This window comes from Pseudophryne corroboree, chromosome 12 (assembly GCF_028390025.1).
Source record: "Pseudophryne corroboree isolate aPseCor3 chromosome 12, aPseCor3.hap2, whole genome shotgun sequence".
Lineage (NCBI taxonomy): Eukaryota > Metazoa > Chordata > Amphibia > Anura > Myobatrachidae > Pseudophryne > Pseudophryne corroboree.
The window spans coordinates 98,558,546-98,575,363 of record NC_086455.1 but is presented as its reverse complement, the minus strand read 5'-3'; the positions used below and the strand labels follow the sequence as shown (position 1 = coordinate 98,575,363).

General features: G+C 47.5%; 1 protein-coding gene across 5 annotated transcripts in view; it reads right to left on the bottom strand.

Moving 5' to 3' along the window:
• Nucleotides 1-16,818, bottom strand: part of ARG2 (arginase 2) — a 926,201-nt gene that overhangs the window by 787,720 nt on the left and 121,663 nt on the right. The gene's annotated exons all lie outside the window — the stretch shown is intronic.

Here is a 16,818-nt window from a genome sequence, read left to right as displayed (position 1 = left end):
TGTCTCTAATTCCAACCTGTACCCTTGAGATATTATCTGCAGGATCCAGGGATCTACCTGCGAGTGAGCCCACTGCGCGCTGTAATTTTTGAGACGACCGCCCACCGTCCCCGAGTCCGCTTGAGAAGCCCCAGCGTCATGCTGAGGCTTTTGTAGAAGCCGGGGAGGGCTTCTGTTCCTGGGAAGGAGCTGCGTGTTGCTGTCTCTTCCCTCGACCTCTGCCTCGTGGCAGATATGAATAGCCCTTTGCTCTCTTATTTTTAAAGGAACGAAAGGGCTGCGGTTGAAAAGTCGGTGCCTTTTTCTGTTGGGGAGTGACTTGAGGTAGAAAGGTGGATTTCCCGGCTGTAGCCGTGGCCACCAAATCTGATAGACCGACTCCAAATAACTCCTCCCCTTTATACGGCAAAACTTCCATATGCCGTTTTGAATCCGCATCGCCTGTCCACTGTCGCGTCCACAAAGCTCTTCTGGCCGAAATGGACATAGCACTTACCCGTGATGCCAGTGTGCAGATATCCCTCTGTGCATCACGCATATAAAGAAATGCATCCTTTATTTGTTCTAACGACAGTAAAATATTGTCCCTGTCCAGGGTATCAATATTTTCAATCAGGGACTCTGACCAAACTACCCCAGCACTGCCCATCCAGGCAGTCGCTACAGCTGGTCGTAGTATAACACCTGCATGTGTGTATATACTTTTTTGGATATTTTCCATCCTCCTATCTGATGGATCTTTAAGTGCGGCCGTCTCAGGAGAGGGTAACGCCACTTGTTTAGATAAGCGTGTTAGCGCCTTGTCCACCCTAGGAGGTGTTTCCCAGCGCTCCCTAACCTCTGGCGGGAAAGGGTATAATGCCAATAATTTCTTTGAAATTATCAGCTTTTTATCAGGGGCAACCCACGCTTCATTACACACGTCATTTAATTCTTCTGATTCAGGAAAAACTATAGGTAGTTTTTTCATACCCCACATAATACCCTGTTTAGTGGTACCTGTAGTATCAGCTAAATGTAACGCCTCCTTCATTGCCAAAATCATATAACGTGTGGCCCTACTGGAAAATACGGTTGAATCGTCACCGTCACCACTGGAGTCAGTGCCTGCGTCTGGGTCTGTGTCGACCGACTGAGGCAAAGGGCGTTTCACAGCCCCTGACGGTGTTTGAGTCGCCTGGACAGGCACTAATTGATTGTCCGGCCGCCTCATGTCGTCAAACGACTGCTTTAGCGTGTTGACACTATCCCGTAGTTCCATAAATAAAGGCATCCATTCTGGTGTCGACTCCCTAGGGGGTGACATCCTCATATTTGGCAATTGCTCCGCCTCCACACCAATATCGTCCTCATACATGTCGACACACACGTACCGACACACAGCAGACACACAGGGAATGCTCCTAACGAAGACAGGACCCACTAGCCCTTTGGGGAGACAGAGGGAGAGTTTGCCAGCACACACCAAAAGCGCTATATATATATCAGGGATAGCCTTATAATAAGTGCTCCCTTATAGCTGCTTTGTTATATCAAAATATCGCCATAAATTTGCCCCCCCCTCTCTGTTTTACCCTGTTTCTGTAGTGCAGTGCAGGGGAGAGACTTGGGAGCCGTCCTGACCAGCGGAGCTGTGAGAGGAAATGGCGCCGTGTGCTGAGGAGATAGGCCCCGCCCCTTTTCTGGCGGGCTCGTCTCCCGCTATTTAGAAAAATCAGGCAGGGGTTAAATATCTCCATATAGCCTCTAGGGGCTATATGTGAGGTATTTTTAGCCTTTATAGGTATTCATTTGCCTCCCAGGGCGCCCCCCTCCCAGCGCCCTGCACCCTCAGTGACTGCCGTGTGAAGTGTGCTGAGAGGAAAATGGCGCACAGCTGCAGTGCTGTGCGCTACCTTTAGAAGACTGCAGGAGTCTTCAGCCGCCGATTCTGGACCTCTTCTGACTTCAGCATCTGCAAGGGGGCCGGCGGCGCGGCTCCGGTGACCATCCAGGCTGTACCTGTGATCGTCCCTCTGGAGCTTGATGTCCAGTAGCCAAGAAGCCAATCCATCCTGCACGCAGGTGAGTTGACTCCTTCTCCCCTCAGTCCCTCGCTGCAGTGATCCTGTTGCCAGCAGGAATCACTGTAAAATAAAAAACCTAGCTAAACTTTTTCTAAGCAGCTCTTTAGGAGAGCCACCTAGATTGCACCCTTCTCGGCCGGGCACAAAAATCTAACTGGAGTCTGGAGGAGGGTCATAGGGGGAGGAGCCAGTGCACACCACCTGATCTGAAAAAGCTTTACTTTTTGTGCCCTGTCTCCTGCGGAGCCGCTATTCCCCATGGTCCTTTCAGGAACCCCAGCATCCACTAGGACGATAGAGAAAAAGCTATAGTGGGTATTTCTGACAGGGAACACACAGACATATATGCACAACTCAATGATTACATGCCTATTATCTAAGATAGTGCCATATTTCCTTCTATATTACACTAAAACACTGTGCCCCCCTTCGTTTGCACTGTACACATTGCCTTGGCGGGGACCATGGAGAAAATGGCGCTGAATCATGTTGTGAGGGCTAAGCCCCACCCCTTCTCAGCACGCTTCAGCCCCGCTATTAATTTAGCGTTTAATACTGGCAGGGGTCCGTATACAGTGCCTATGCATTGTATACATGTTTAGCCAGGCTCAATGGAGGTATATATTGCTGCCCAGGGCGCCCCCCCCCCCTGTGCCCTGCACCCTTGTAGAGCCACTGGTGTGTGGGAGCAATGGCGCGCAGCGCGACCGCTGAGCGGTACCTCTGAGACTCGGAAGTCTTCTGCCGTCACTGAAGTCTTCTGTTCTTCTAATACTCACCCGGCTTCTTTCTTCTGGCTTCTGTGAGGGGGGTGACGGCGCGGCTCCGGGAACAAATAGCTAGGCGCACCAAGTGATCGAACCCTCTGGAGTTAATGGTGTCCAGTAGCCTAAGAAGCAGAGCCCTTAACTCAGAAGAAGTAGGTCTGACTTCTCTCCCTCAGTCCCACAAAGCAGAGAGCCTATAGCCAGCAGGTCTCTATGAAAATAAAAAAAACCAACATAAAGTCTTTTAGAGAAACTCAGTAGAGCTCCCCTAGTGTGTGTCCAGTCTCTCCTGGGCACAGAATCTAACTGAGGTCTGGAGGAGGGGCATAGAGGGAGGAGCCAGTTCACACCCATTCAAAGTCTTATAGTGTGCCCATGTCTCCTGCGGATCCTGTCTATACCCCATGGTCCTTACGGAGTCCCCAGCATCCTCTAGGACGTATGAGAAAATTATTTATCTTGTCACATGCAAGAATAGCAGCAGCCTCTGTGCTACTTACACACTAGGACAGGACTCTGGAGGACTCTCTGTGTCTGTTTTTATCGCTAGACCCAAATGGTTTCGTTGCATAAAGTTTACATCGAACTCAAACACCCAGGCAGGGAGGAGGAGAAGCTGGGATCCCTGTGTCACTTACAGCTCTCTCCACCCTCCTATCTCTCCTCTGGTCAGAAAGCTCCGTTGGTAGCTCAAGCTCATGAAACATGATATTCCTGTGTCTCTGCCGCCACTGCATACTATGCTGCTCGCATTCTGGCTCTGTCATTAAGAGGGAAAGCTTTGGCCGGGGGGGCCCCTGACAAACGGGGGCCCAGTGTACAGTATGCCCCGCATCCCCCCTTTAATCTAGATATGGTCCTCAGGATTGGTATTCAATTCTTTCAGGATACAAATAAAGTAAATTGTGTCAGAGGCACTACGTATTCATGTTCCCAGAATGAGAAACTATCTTGTCTCAGAACTTCAATTGTAATTAAAAAACGAAATATAAAATACCTAGGCATATTCTTAATAGAGATGAGCGGGTTCGGTTCCTCGGAATCCGAACCCGCCCGAACTTCATTTTTTTTTACACGGGGCCGAGCGACTCGGATCTTCCCGCCTTGCTCGGTTAACCCGAGCGCGCCCGAACGTCATCATCCCGCTGTCGGATTCTCGCGAGGCTCGGATTCTATCGCGAGACTCGGATTCTATATAAGGAGCCGCGCGTTGCCGCCATTTTCACACGTGCATTGAGATTCATAGGGAGAGGACGTGGCTGGCGTCCTCTCCGTTTTAGAGAAGAGAGTGAGACTAGAGTAGAGAGAGACACAGTAGTAATTTTGGGGAGCATTAGGAGTAGTACTACTACTTGCTGAAGTGATAGATAGATAGTGTGACTGTATAATGTATATCTGACTTGTGGGGGAGACACTGACAGTGGGGAGCAGTTAGAGTCTGAGAGCAGGACTCAGGAGTACATATAACGTACAGTGCACACTTTTGCTGCCAGAGTGCCACACTGCCATTGTGACCACACTGACCACCAGTATAATATATATTGTGATTGTCTGCTTAGGAGTACTACTTGCAAGTTGCTGATAGTGTGACCAGTGACCTGACCACCAGTTTAATAATCACCACCAGTTTAATATATATATATATATATATATAATTGTATATAATATATATATACTATTGTATACCACCTACCCGTGTTTTTTTCTTTTCTTTCTTCTTTATACATACTACTATAGTAGCTTACTGTAGCAGTCTGCGGTGCTGCTGAGCTGACAGTGTCCAGCAGGTCCGTCATCAGTCATTACATAATAAATATATATACCTGTCGGGCTGCAGTACTAGTGATATTATATATATGTATATATTGATTTCATCTCATTATCATCCAGTCTATATTAGCAGCAGACACAGTACGGTAGTCCACGGCTGTAGCTACCTCTGTGTCGGCAGTCGCTCGTCCATCCATAATTGTATACCACCTACCCGTGGTTTTTTTTTTTTCTTTCTTCTTTATACATACTACTATAGTAGCTTACTGTAGCAGTCTGCGGTGCTGCTGAGCTGACAGTGTCCAGCAGGTCCGTCATCAGTCATTACATAATAAATATATCTACCTGTCCGGCTGCAGTACTAGTGTGATATTATATATATATATATTGATTTCATCTCATTATCATCCAGTCTATATTAGCAGCAGACACAGTACGGTAGTCCACGGCTGTAGCTACCTCTGTGTCGGCAGTCGCTCGTCCATCCATAATTGTATACCACCTACCCGTGGTTTTTTTTTTTCTTTCTTCTTTATACATACTACTATAGTAGCTTACTGTAGCAGTCTGCGGTGCTGCTGAGCTGACAGTGTCCAGCAGGTCCGTCATCAGTCATTACATAATAAATATATATACCTGTCCGGCTGCAGTACTAGTGATATTATATATATATATATATTGATTTCATCTCATTATCATCCAGTCTATATTAGCAGCAGACACAGTACGGTAGTCCACGGCTGTAGCTACCTCTGTGTCGGCAGTCGCTCGTCCATCCATAATTGTATACCACCTACCCGTGTTTTTTTTTTTTTCTTTCTTCTTTATACATACTACTATAGAAGCTTACTGTAGCAGTCTGCGGTGCTGCTGAGCTGACAGTGTCCAGCAGGTCCGTCATCAGTCATTACATAATAAATATATCTACCTGTCCGGCTGCAGTACTAGTGTGATATTATATATATATATATATTGATTTCATCTCATTATCATCCAGTCTATATTAGCAGCAGACACAGTACGGTAGTCCACGGCTGTAGCAACCTCTGTGTCGGCAGTCGCTCGTCCATCCATAATTGTATACCACCTACCCGTGGTTTTTTTTTTTTTCTTTCTTCTTTATACATACTACTATAGTAGCTTACTGTAGCAGTCTGCGGTGCTGCTGAGCTGACAGTGTCCAGCAGGTCCGTCATCAGTCATTACATAATAAATATATCTACCTGTCCGGCTGCAGTACTAGTGTGATATTATATATATATATATTGATTTCATCTCATTATCATCCAGTCTATATTAGCAGCAGACACAGTACGGTAGTCCACGGCTGTAGCTACCTCTGTGTCGGCAGTCGCTCGTCCATCCATAATTGTATACCACCTACCCGTGGTTTTTTTTTTTCTTTCTTCTTTATACATACTACTATAGTAGCTTACTGTAGCAGTCTGCGGTGCTGCTGAGCTGACAGTGTCCAGCAGGTCCGTCATCAGTCATTACATAATAAATATATCTACCTGTCCGGCTGCAGTACTAGTGTGATATTATATATATATATATTGATTTCATCTCATTATCATCCAGTCTATATTAGCAGCAGACACAGTACGGTAGTCCACGGCTGTAGCTACCTCTGTGTCGGCAGTCGCTCGTCCATCCATAATTGTATACCACCTACCCGTGGTTTTTTTTTATCTTTCTTCTTTATACATACTACTATAGTAGCTTACTGTAGCAGTCTGCGGTGCTGCTGAGCTGACAGTGTCCAGCAGGTCCGTCATCAGTCATTACATAATAAATATATCTACCTGTCCGGCTGCAGTACTAGTGTGATATTATATATATATATATTGATTTCATCTCATTATCATCCAGTCTATATTAGCAGCAGACACAGTACGGTAGTCCACAGCTGTAGCTACCTCTGTGTCGGCAGTCGCTCGTCCATCCATAATTGTATACCACCTACCCGTGGTTTTTTTTTTTCTTTCTTCTTTATACATACTACTATAGTAGCTTACTGTAGCAGTCTGCGGTGCTGCTGAGCTGACAGTGTCCAGCAGGTCCGTCATCAGTCATTACATAATTAATATATCTGCCTGTCCGGCTGCAGTACTAGTGTGATATTATATATATATATATATATATATTGATTTCATCTCATTATCATCCAGTCTATATTAGCAGCAGACACAGTACGGTAGTCCACGGCTGTAGCTACCTCTGTGTCGGCAGTCGCTCGTCCATCCATAATTGTATACCACCTACCCGTGGTTTATTTTTTATCTTTCTTCTTTATACATACTACTATAGTAGCTTACTGTAGCAGTCTGCGGTGCTGCTGAGCTGACAGTGTCCAGCAGGTCCGTCATCAGTCATTACATAATAAATATATCTACCTGTCCGGCTGCAGTACTAGTGTGATATTATATATATATATATTGATTTCATCTCATTATCATCCAGTCTATATTAGCAGCAGACACAGTACGGTAGTCCACGGCTGTAGCTACCTCTGTGTCGGCAGTCGCTCGTCCATCCATAATTGTATACCACCTACCCGTGGTTTTTTTTTATCTTTCTTCTTTATACATACTACTATAGTAGCTTACTGTAGCAGTCTGCGGTGCTGCTGAGCTGACAGTGTCCAGCAGGTCCGTCATCAGTCATTACATAATAAATATATCTACCTGTCCGGCTGCAGTACTAGTGTGATATTATATATATATATATTGATTTCATCTCATTATCATCCAGTCTATATTAGCAGCAGACACAGTACGGTAGTCCACGGTTGTAGCTACCTCTGTGTCGGCAGTCGCTCGTCCATCCATAAGTATACTAGTATCCATCCATCTCCATTGTTTACCTGAGGTGCCTTTTAGTTGTGCCTATTAAAATATGGAGAACAAAAATGTTGAGGTTCCAAAATTAGGGAAAGATCAAGATCCACTTCCACCTCGTGCTGAAGCTGCTGCCACTAGTCATGGCCGAGACGATGAAATGCCAGCAACGTCGTCTGCCAAGGCCGATGCCCAATGTCATAGTACAGAGCATGTAAAATCCAAAACACCAAATATCAGTAAAAAAAGGACTCCAAAATCTAAAATAAAATTGTCGGAGGAGAAGCGTAAACTTGCCAATATGCCATTTACCACACGGAGTGGCAAGGAACGGCTGAGGCCCTGGCCTATGTTCATGGCTAGTGGTTCAGCTTCACATGAGGATGGAAGCACTCAGCCTCTCGCTAGAAAAATGAAAAGACTCAAGCTGGCAAAAGCACCGCAAAGAACTGTGCATTCTTCGAAATCCCAAATCCACAAGGAGAGTCCAATTGTGTCGGTTGCGATGCCTGACCTTCCCAACACTGGACGTGAAGAGCATGCGCCTTCCACCATTTGCACGCCCCCTGCAAGTGCTGGAAGGAGCACCCGCAGTCCAGTTCCTGATAGTCAGATTGAAGATGTCAGTGTTGAAGTACACCAGGATGAGGAGGATATGGGTGTTGCTGGCGCTGGGGAGGAAATTGACAAGGAGGATTCTGATGGTGAGGTGGTTTGTTTAAGTCAGGCACCCGGGGAGACACCTGTTGTCCGTGGGAGGAATATGGCCGTTGACATGCCTGGTGAAAATACCAAAAAAATCAGCTCTTCGGTGTGGAAGTATTTCAACAGAAATGCGGTCAACATTTGTCAAGCCGTGTGTTGCCTTTGTCAAGCTGTAATAAGTAGGGGTAAGGACGTTAACCACCTCGGAACATCCTCCCTTATACGTCACCTGCAGCGCATTCATAATAAGTCAGTGACAAGTTCAAAAACTTTGGGCGACAGCGGAAGCAGTCCACTGACCAGTAAATCCCTTCCTCTTGTAACCAAGCTCACGCAAACCACCCCACCAACTCCCTCAGTGTCAATTTCCTCCTTCCCCAGGAATGCCAAAAGTCCTGCAGGCCATGTCACTGGCAATTCTGACGATTCCTCTCCTGCCTGGGATTCCTCCGATGCATCCTTGCGTGTAACGCCTACTGCTGCTGTTGTTGCTGCTGGGAGTCGATGGTCATCCCAGAGGGGAAATCGTAAGACCACTTTTACTACTTCCACCAAGCAATTGACTGTCCAACAGTCCTTTGCGAGGAAGATGAAATATCACAGCAGTCATCCTGCTGCAAAGCGGATAACTGAGGCCTTGGCATCCTGGGTGGTGAGAAACGTGGTTCCGGTATCCATCATTACTGCAGAGCCAACTAGAGACTTGTTGGAGGTACTGTGTCCCCGGTACCAAATACCATCTAGGTTCCATTTCTCTTGGCAGGCGATACCGAAAATGTACACAGACCTCAGAAAAAGAGTCACCAGTGTCCTAAAAAATGCAGCTGTACCCAATGTCCACTTAACCACGGACATGTGGACAAGTGGAGCAGGGCAGGGTCAGGACTATATGACTGTGACAGCCCACTGGGTAGATGTATGGACTCCCGCCGCAAGAACAGCAGCGGCGGCACCAGTAGCAGCATCTCGCAAACGCCAACTCTTTCCTAGGCAGGCTACGCTTTGTATCACCGGTTTCCAGAATACGCACACAGCTGAAAACCTCTTACGGCAACTGAGGAAGATCATCGCGGAATGGCTTACCCCAATTGGACTCTCCTGTGGATTTGTGGCATCGGACAACGCCAGCAATATTGTGTGTGCATTAAATATGGGCAAATTCCAGCACGTCCCATGTTTTGCACATACCTTGAATTTGGTGGTGCAGAATTTTTTAAAAAACGACAGGGGCGTGCAAGAGATGCTGTCGGTGGCCAGAAGAATTGCGGGACACTTTCAGCGTACAGGCACCACGTACAGAAGACTGGAGCAACACCAAAAACGCCTGAACCTGCCCTGCCATCATCTGAAGCAAGAAGTGGTAACGAGGTGGAATTCAACCCTATATATGCTTCAGAGGTTGGAGGAGCAGCAAAAGGCCATTCAAGCCTATACAATTCAGCACGATATAGGAGGTGGAATGCACCTGTCTCAAGCGCAGTGGAGAATGATTTCAACGTTGTGCAAGGTTCTGCTGCCCTTTGAACTTGCCACACGTGAAGTCAGTTCAGACACTGCCAGCCTGAGTCAGGTCATTCCCCTCATCAGGCTTTTGCAGAAGAAGCTGGAGACATTGAAGGAGGAGCTAACACGGAGCGATTCCGCTAGGCATGTGGGACTTGTGGATGGAGCCCTTAATTCGCTTAACAAGGATTCACGGGTGGTCAATCTGTTGAAATCAGAGCACTACATTTTGGCCACCGTGCTCGATCCTAGATTTAAAACCTACCTTGGATCTCTCTTTCCGGCAGACACAAGTCTGCTGGGGTTCAAAGACCTGCTGGTGAGAAAATTGTCAAGTCAAGCGGAACGCGACCTGTCAACATCTCCTCCTTCACATTCTCCCGCAACTGGGGGTGCGAGGAAAAGGCTCAGAATTCCGAGCCCACCCGCTGGCGGTGATGCAGGGCAGTCTGGAGCGACTGCTGATGCTGACATCTGGTCCAGACTGAAGGACCTGCCAACGATTACGGACATGTCGTCTACTGTCACTGCATATGATTCTCTCCCCATTGAAAGAATGGTGGAGGATTATATGAGTGACCGCATCCAAGTAGGCACATCACACAGTCCGTACTTATAATGGCAGGAAAAAGAGGCAATTTGGAGGCCCTTGCACAAACTGGCTTTATTCTACCTAAGTTGCCCTCCCACAAGTGTGTACTCCGAAAGAGTGTTTAGTGCCGCCGCTCACCTTGTCAGCAATCGGCGTACGAGGTTACTTCCAGAAAATGTGGAGAAGATGATGTTCATTAAAATGAATTATAATCAATTCCTCCGTGGAGACATTGACCAGCAGCAATTGCCTCCACAAAGTACACAGGGAGCTGAGATGGTGGATTCCAGTGGGGACGAATTGATAATCTGTGAGGAGGGGGATGTACACGGTGATATATCGGAGGATGATGATGAGGTGGACATCTTGCCTCTGTAGAGCCAGTTTGTGCAAGGAGAGATTAATTGCTTCTTTTTTGGTGGGGGTCCAAACCAACCCGTCATTTCAGTCACAGTCGTGTGGCAGACCCTGTCACTGAAATGATGGGTTGGTTAAAGTGTGCATGTCCTGTTTATACAACATAAGGGTGGGTGGGAGGGCCCAAGGACAATTCCATCTTGCACCTCTTTTTTCTTTAATTTTTCTTTGCGTCATGTGCTGTTTGGGGAGTGTTTTTTGGAAGGGCCATCCTGCGTGACACTGCAGTGCCACTCCTAGATGGGCCCGGTGTTTGTGTCGGCCACTAGGGTCGCTTATCTTACTCACACAGCTACCTCATTGCGCCTCTTTTTTTCTTTGCGTCATGTGCTGTTTGGGGAGTGTTTTTTGGAAGGGCCATCCTGCGTGACACTGCAGTGCCACTCCTAGATGGGCCCGGTGTTTGTGTCGGCCACTAGGGTCGCTTATCTTACTCACACAGCTACCTCATTGCGCCTCTTTTTTTCTTTGCGTCATATGCTGTTTGGGGAGTGTTTTTTGGAAGGGCCATCCTGCGTGACACTGCAGTGCCACTCCTAGATGGGCCCGGTGTTTGTGTCGGCCACTAGGGTCGCTTATCTTACTCACACAGCTACCTCATTGCGCCTCTTTTTTTCTTTGCGTCATGTGCTGTTTGGGGAGTGTTTTTTGGAAGGGCCATCCTGCGTGACACTGCAGTGCCACTCCTAGATGGGCCAGGTGTTTGTGTCGGCCACTAGGGTCGCTTAGCTTACTCACACAGCTACCTCATTGCGCCTCTTTTTTTCTTTGCGTCATGTGCTGTTTGGGGAGTGTTTTTTGGAAGGGCCATCCTGCGTGACACTGCAGTGCCACTCCTAGATGGGCCCGGTGTTTGTGTCGGCCACTAGGGTCGCTTATCTTACTCACACAGCTACCTCATTGCGCCTCTTTTTTTCTTTGCGTCATGTGCTGTTTGGGGAGTGTTTTTTGGAAGGGCCATCCTGCGTGACACTGCAGTGCCACTCCTAGATGGGCCAGGTGTTTGTGTCGGCCACTAGGGTCGCTTATCTTACTCACACAGCTACCTCATTGCGCCTCTTTTTTTCTTTGCGTCATGTGCTGTTTGGGGAGTGTTTTTTGGAAGGGCCATCCTGCGTGACACTGCAGTGCCACTCCTAGATGGGCCCGGTGTTTGTGTCGGCCACTAGGGTCGCTTATCTTACTCACACAGCTACCTCATTGCGCCTCTTTTTTTCTTTGCGTCATGTGCTGTTTGGGGAGTGTTTTTTGGAAGGGCCATCCTGCGTGACACTGCAGTGCCACTCCTAGATGTGCCCGGTGTTTGTGTCGGCCACTAGGGTCGCTTATCTTACTCACACAGCTACCTCATTGCGCCTCTTTTTTTCTTTGCGTCATGTGCTGTTTGGGGAGTGTTTTTTGGAAGGGCCATCCTGCGTGACACTGCAGTGCCACTCCTAGATGGGCCCGGTGTTTGTGTCGGCCACTAGGGTCGCTTATCTTACTCACACAGCTACCTCATTGCGCCTCTTTTTTTCTTTGCGTCATGTGCTGTTTGGGGAGTGTTTTTTGGAAGGGCCATCCTGCGTGACACTGCAGTGCCACTCCTAGATGGGCCAGGTGTTTGTGTCGGCCACTAGGGTCGCTTATCTTACTCACACAGCTACCTCATTGCGCCTCTTTTTTTCTTTGCGTCATGTGCTGTTTGGGGAGTGTTTTTTGGAAGGGCCATCCTGCGTGACACTGCAGTGCCACTCCTAGATGGGCCCGGTGTTTGTGTCGGCCACTAGGGTCGCTTATCTTACTCACACAGCTACCTCATTGCGCCTCTTTTTTTCTTTGCGTCATGTGCTGTTTGGGGAGTGTTTTTTGGAAGGGCCATCCTGCGTGACACTGCAGTGCCACTCCTAGATGGGCCCGGTGTTTGTGTCGGCCACTAGGGTCGCTTATCTTACTCACACAGCTACCTCATTGCGCCTCTTTTTTTCTTTGCGTCATGTGCTGTTTGGGGAGTGTTTTTTGGAAGGGCCATCCTGCGTGACACTGCAGTGCCACTCCTAGATGGGCCCGGTGTTTGTGTCGGCCACTAGGGTCGTTTATCTTACTCACACAGCTACCTCATTGCGCCTCTTTTTTTCTTTGCGTCATGTGCTGTTTGGGGAGTGTTTTTTGGAAGGGCCATCCTGCGTGACACTGCAGTGCCACTCCTAGATGGGCCAGGTGTTTGTGTCGGCCACTAGGGTCGCTTATCTTACTCACACAGCTACCTCATTGCGCCTCTTTTTTTCTTTGCGTCATGTGCTGTTTGGGGAGTGTTTTTTGGAAGGGCCATCCTGCGTGACACTGCAGTGCCACTCCTAGATGGGCCCGGTGTTTGTGTCGGCCACTAGGGTCGCTTATCTTACTCACACAGCTACCTCATTGCGCCTCTTTTTTTCTTTGCGTCATGTGCTGTTTGGGGAGTGTTTTTTGGAAGGGCCATCCTGCGTGACACTGCAGTGCCACTCCTAGATGGGCCAGGTGTTTGTGTCGGCCACTAGGGTCGCTTAGCTTACTCACACAGCTACCTCATTGCGCCTCTTTTTTTCTTTGCGTCATGTGCTGTTTGGGGAGTGTTTTTTGGAAGGGCCATCCTGCGTGACACTGCAGTGCCACTCCTAGATGGGCCCGGTGTTTGTGTCGGCCACTAGGGTCGCTTATCTTACTCACACAGCTACCTCATTGCGCCTCTTTTTTTCTTTGCGTCATGTGCTGTTTGGGGAGTGTTTTCTGGAAGGGCCATCCTGCGTGACACTGCAGTGCCACTCCTAGATGGGCCAGGTGTTTGTGTCGGCCACTAGGGTCGCTTATCTTACTCACACAGCTACCTCATTGCGCCTCTTTTTTTCTTTGCGTCATGTGCTGTTTGGGGAGTGTTTTTTGGAAGGGCCATCCTGCGTGACACTGCAGTGCCACTCCTAGATGGGCCCGGTGTTTGTGTCGGCCACTAGGGTCGCTTATCTTACTCACACAGCTACCTCATTGCGCCTCTTTTTTTCTTTGCGTCATGTGCTGTTTGGGGAGTGTTTTTTGGAAGGGCCATCCTGCGTGACACTGCAGTGCCACTCCTAGATGGGCCCGGTGTTTGTGTCGGCCACTAGGGTCGCTTATCTTACTCACACAGCTACCTCATTGCGCCTCTTTTTTTCTTTGCGTCATGTGCTGTTTGGGGAGTGTTTTTTGGAAGGGCCATCCTGCGTGACACTGCAGTGCCACTCCTAGATGGGCCCGGTGTTTGTGTCGGCCACTAGGGTCGCTTATCTTACTCACACAGCTACCTCATTGCGCCTCTTTTTTTCTTTGCGTCATGTGCTGTTTGGGGAGTGTTTTTTGGAAGGGCCATCCTGCGTGACACTGCAGTGCCACTCCTAGATGGGCCAGGTGTTTGTGTCGGCCACTAGGGTCGCTTATCTTACTCACACAGCTACCTCATTGCGCCTCTTTTTTTCTTTGCGTCATGTGCTGTTTGGGGAGTGTTTTTTGGAAGGGCCATCCTGCGTGACACTGCAGTGCCACTCCTAGATGGGCCCGGTGTTTGTGTCGGCCACTAGGGTCGCTTATCTTACTCACACAGCTACCTCATTGCGCCTCTTTTTTTCTTTGCGTCATGTGCTGTTTGGGGAGTGTTTTTTGGAAGGGCCATCCTGCGTGACACTGCAGTGCCACTCCTAGATGGGCCCGGTGTTTGTGTCGGCCACTAGGGTCGCTTAGCTTAGTCATCCAGCGACCTCGGTGCAAATTTTAGGACTAAAAATAATATTGTGAGGTGTGAGGTATTCAGAATAGACTGAAAATGAGTGGAAATTATGGTTTTTGAGGTTAATAATACTTTGGGATCAAAATGACCCCCAAATTCTATGATTTAAGCTGTTTTTTAGTGTTTTTTTGAAAAAAACACCCGAATCCAAAACACACCCGAATCCGACAAAAAAAATTCGGTGAGGTTTTGCCAAAACGCGGTCGAACCCAAAACACAGCCGCGGAACCGAACCCAAAACCAAAACACAAAACCCGAAAAATTTCAAGTGCACATCTCTAATGTGGTCTGCAAAATTAGGATACTTGTCCTTTCTGCAAAAATTAAAAGGGATCTACAGGCATGGAGTTAAATGTGATTTCTTGGTTTGAAAGCATGGCTTCCATACAAATTAATATCTTACCAAAAGTTCTTTACCTTATTCAGATGATGCCAGTGCAGGTTGTGGGGGGCAGGTTCGGCAGCACCTGTCCCTGCAAAAGTAGCAGCTTTTCGGAAGTGATAATTTTATAAGGGATAAGTGTGAATTGAAATAGCATTTTCTCAATTCACAATTCTTTTATGTTGAATATGACCCCTAGACTTAAATTCCAGTGCTGTATACAGTATTTTATCGACAATTTTTTTCGAGGTATCCAATTAGACCCCCGGTTTTTGTGCCCGATAAATGTACCATTATCTCATGACATAAGATCTGTCAAAAAAAGTTACGGACAGACCTATGTATTTTCCCGGTCGTGATTGCGGAAATTATTTTTTTACGGGGATTTGGTTTTGCCTGCCTGAGCGCCGGCATCAGGGCTAATTGGATAGTCCCATCAGCAGTAATTAGCCACTGTAAATTAACGAGGCTAATTGGATACTGGCCTACATAGGTACATAGGAGCCCTTAAAATGGAGGGGGAAATCTAGCAGATACTAAAATATTGTATTACATTACCTGTTTAAGCCAAGCATTAACCACTGGAACTAAAGCATGGAACACAACCACAGCAAGCTGGGCTTTATGTAACACGGCCTCAGTGCTGAAAGTAGGGTGGTACAGATTACCATTAAGAAATTTGGTGGTGGTACACAGTACCACCAGCCCACCGCTGGGGCATAATTTATAAGGGGCATAGCTGTGTGTGGTATAATATGTAAGGCATTACGGTGTGGGGCATAATGTGTAATGGGCATTACGGTGTGTGGCATAATGTGTAACGGACATTATGTTGTGTGACATAATGTGTAATAAGAATTACCGTGCGTGGCATAATGTGTAATAAGTATTACGGTGTGTGGCATAATGTGTAATGGGTATTACTGTGTTTGGCTTAATGTGGCCATGCCACTATTGTCATTTAGCCACTCTCCTAATTTTGTGTGACCACGCCCCCTGACGACACATGACCACCCACATTTTTTTCTATCAGTACCATTAAGAAAATAATTTCTACTTGCACCACTGCACGCTTCATCCCATGCATCCATGCTATCCGCTGCATTCTCTGCCTGTTATGCACAATGGATCTGCTCCTCCTGCTCAGAATCCCCAGGAGTGATATTGAAGTCAGTGAATGGTGACATCACTCATGAAATCGCACTCCAGAATGCTGTGCGAAAGACACTATGGGGGGGTCAGAGTGGTTGATTTTTCTGCCTGACATCTATCCCCACCATGTATCTTTTTAACCATAGTCTTCTCTATTTATCTGTCTCTTTCGTGTCTCCGATACAGTACCTCAAGATTACCAATAGGCCTCTTATATAGCTACTACTTTTCAGATTCTGTTTTCTTGATGCAGTGCAGCATGGTTAAATAACTGAGAAAACAAGGGGGGTGATTCCGAGTTGTTCGCTCGCTAGCAGATTTTAGCAGCATTGCACACGCTAGGCCACCGCCCTCTGGGAGTGTATCTTCGCTTAGAAGAATTGCGAACGAAAGATTAGCAGAATTGCGAATAGAAAATTCTTAGCAGTTTCTGAGTAGCTCAAGACTTACTCCTACACTGCGATCAGCTCAGCCCATTTCGTTCCTGGTTTGACGTCACAAACATGCCCTGCGTTCGGACAGCCACTCCCCCGTTTCTCCAGACACTGACGCTTTTTTTCCTGGCACGCCTGCGTTTTTCCGCACACTACCTAAAAACGGTCAGTTTCCGCCCAGAAACACCCACTTCCTGTCAATCACACTCCGATCACTTCAACGATGAAAATTATTAGTTCTGCCGTGAGTAAATCTACTAAGTTTTGGCTAAAATACTTAGCGCATGCGCACCATGCGCATGCGCATTTTCGCATTAATCGCTCCGTTGCGAAAATCGGCAACGAGCGAACAACTCGGAATGACCTCCAATGTGTAAAGGCTCAGATAATGCAAAGAAAAATAAAATTAAATTGC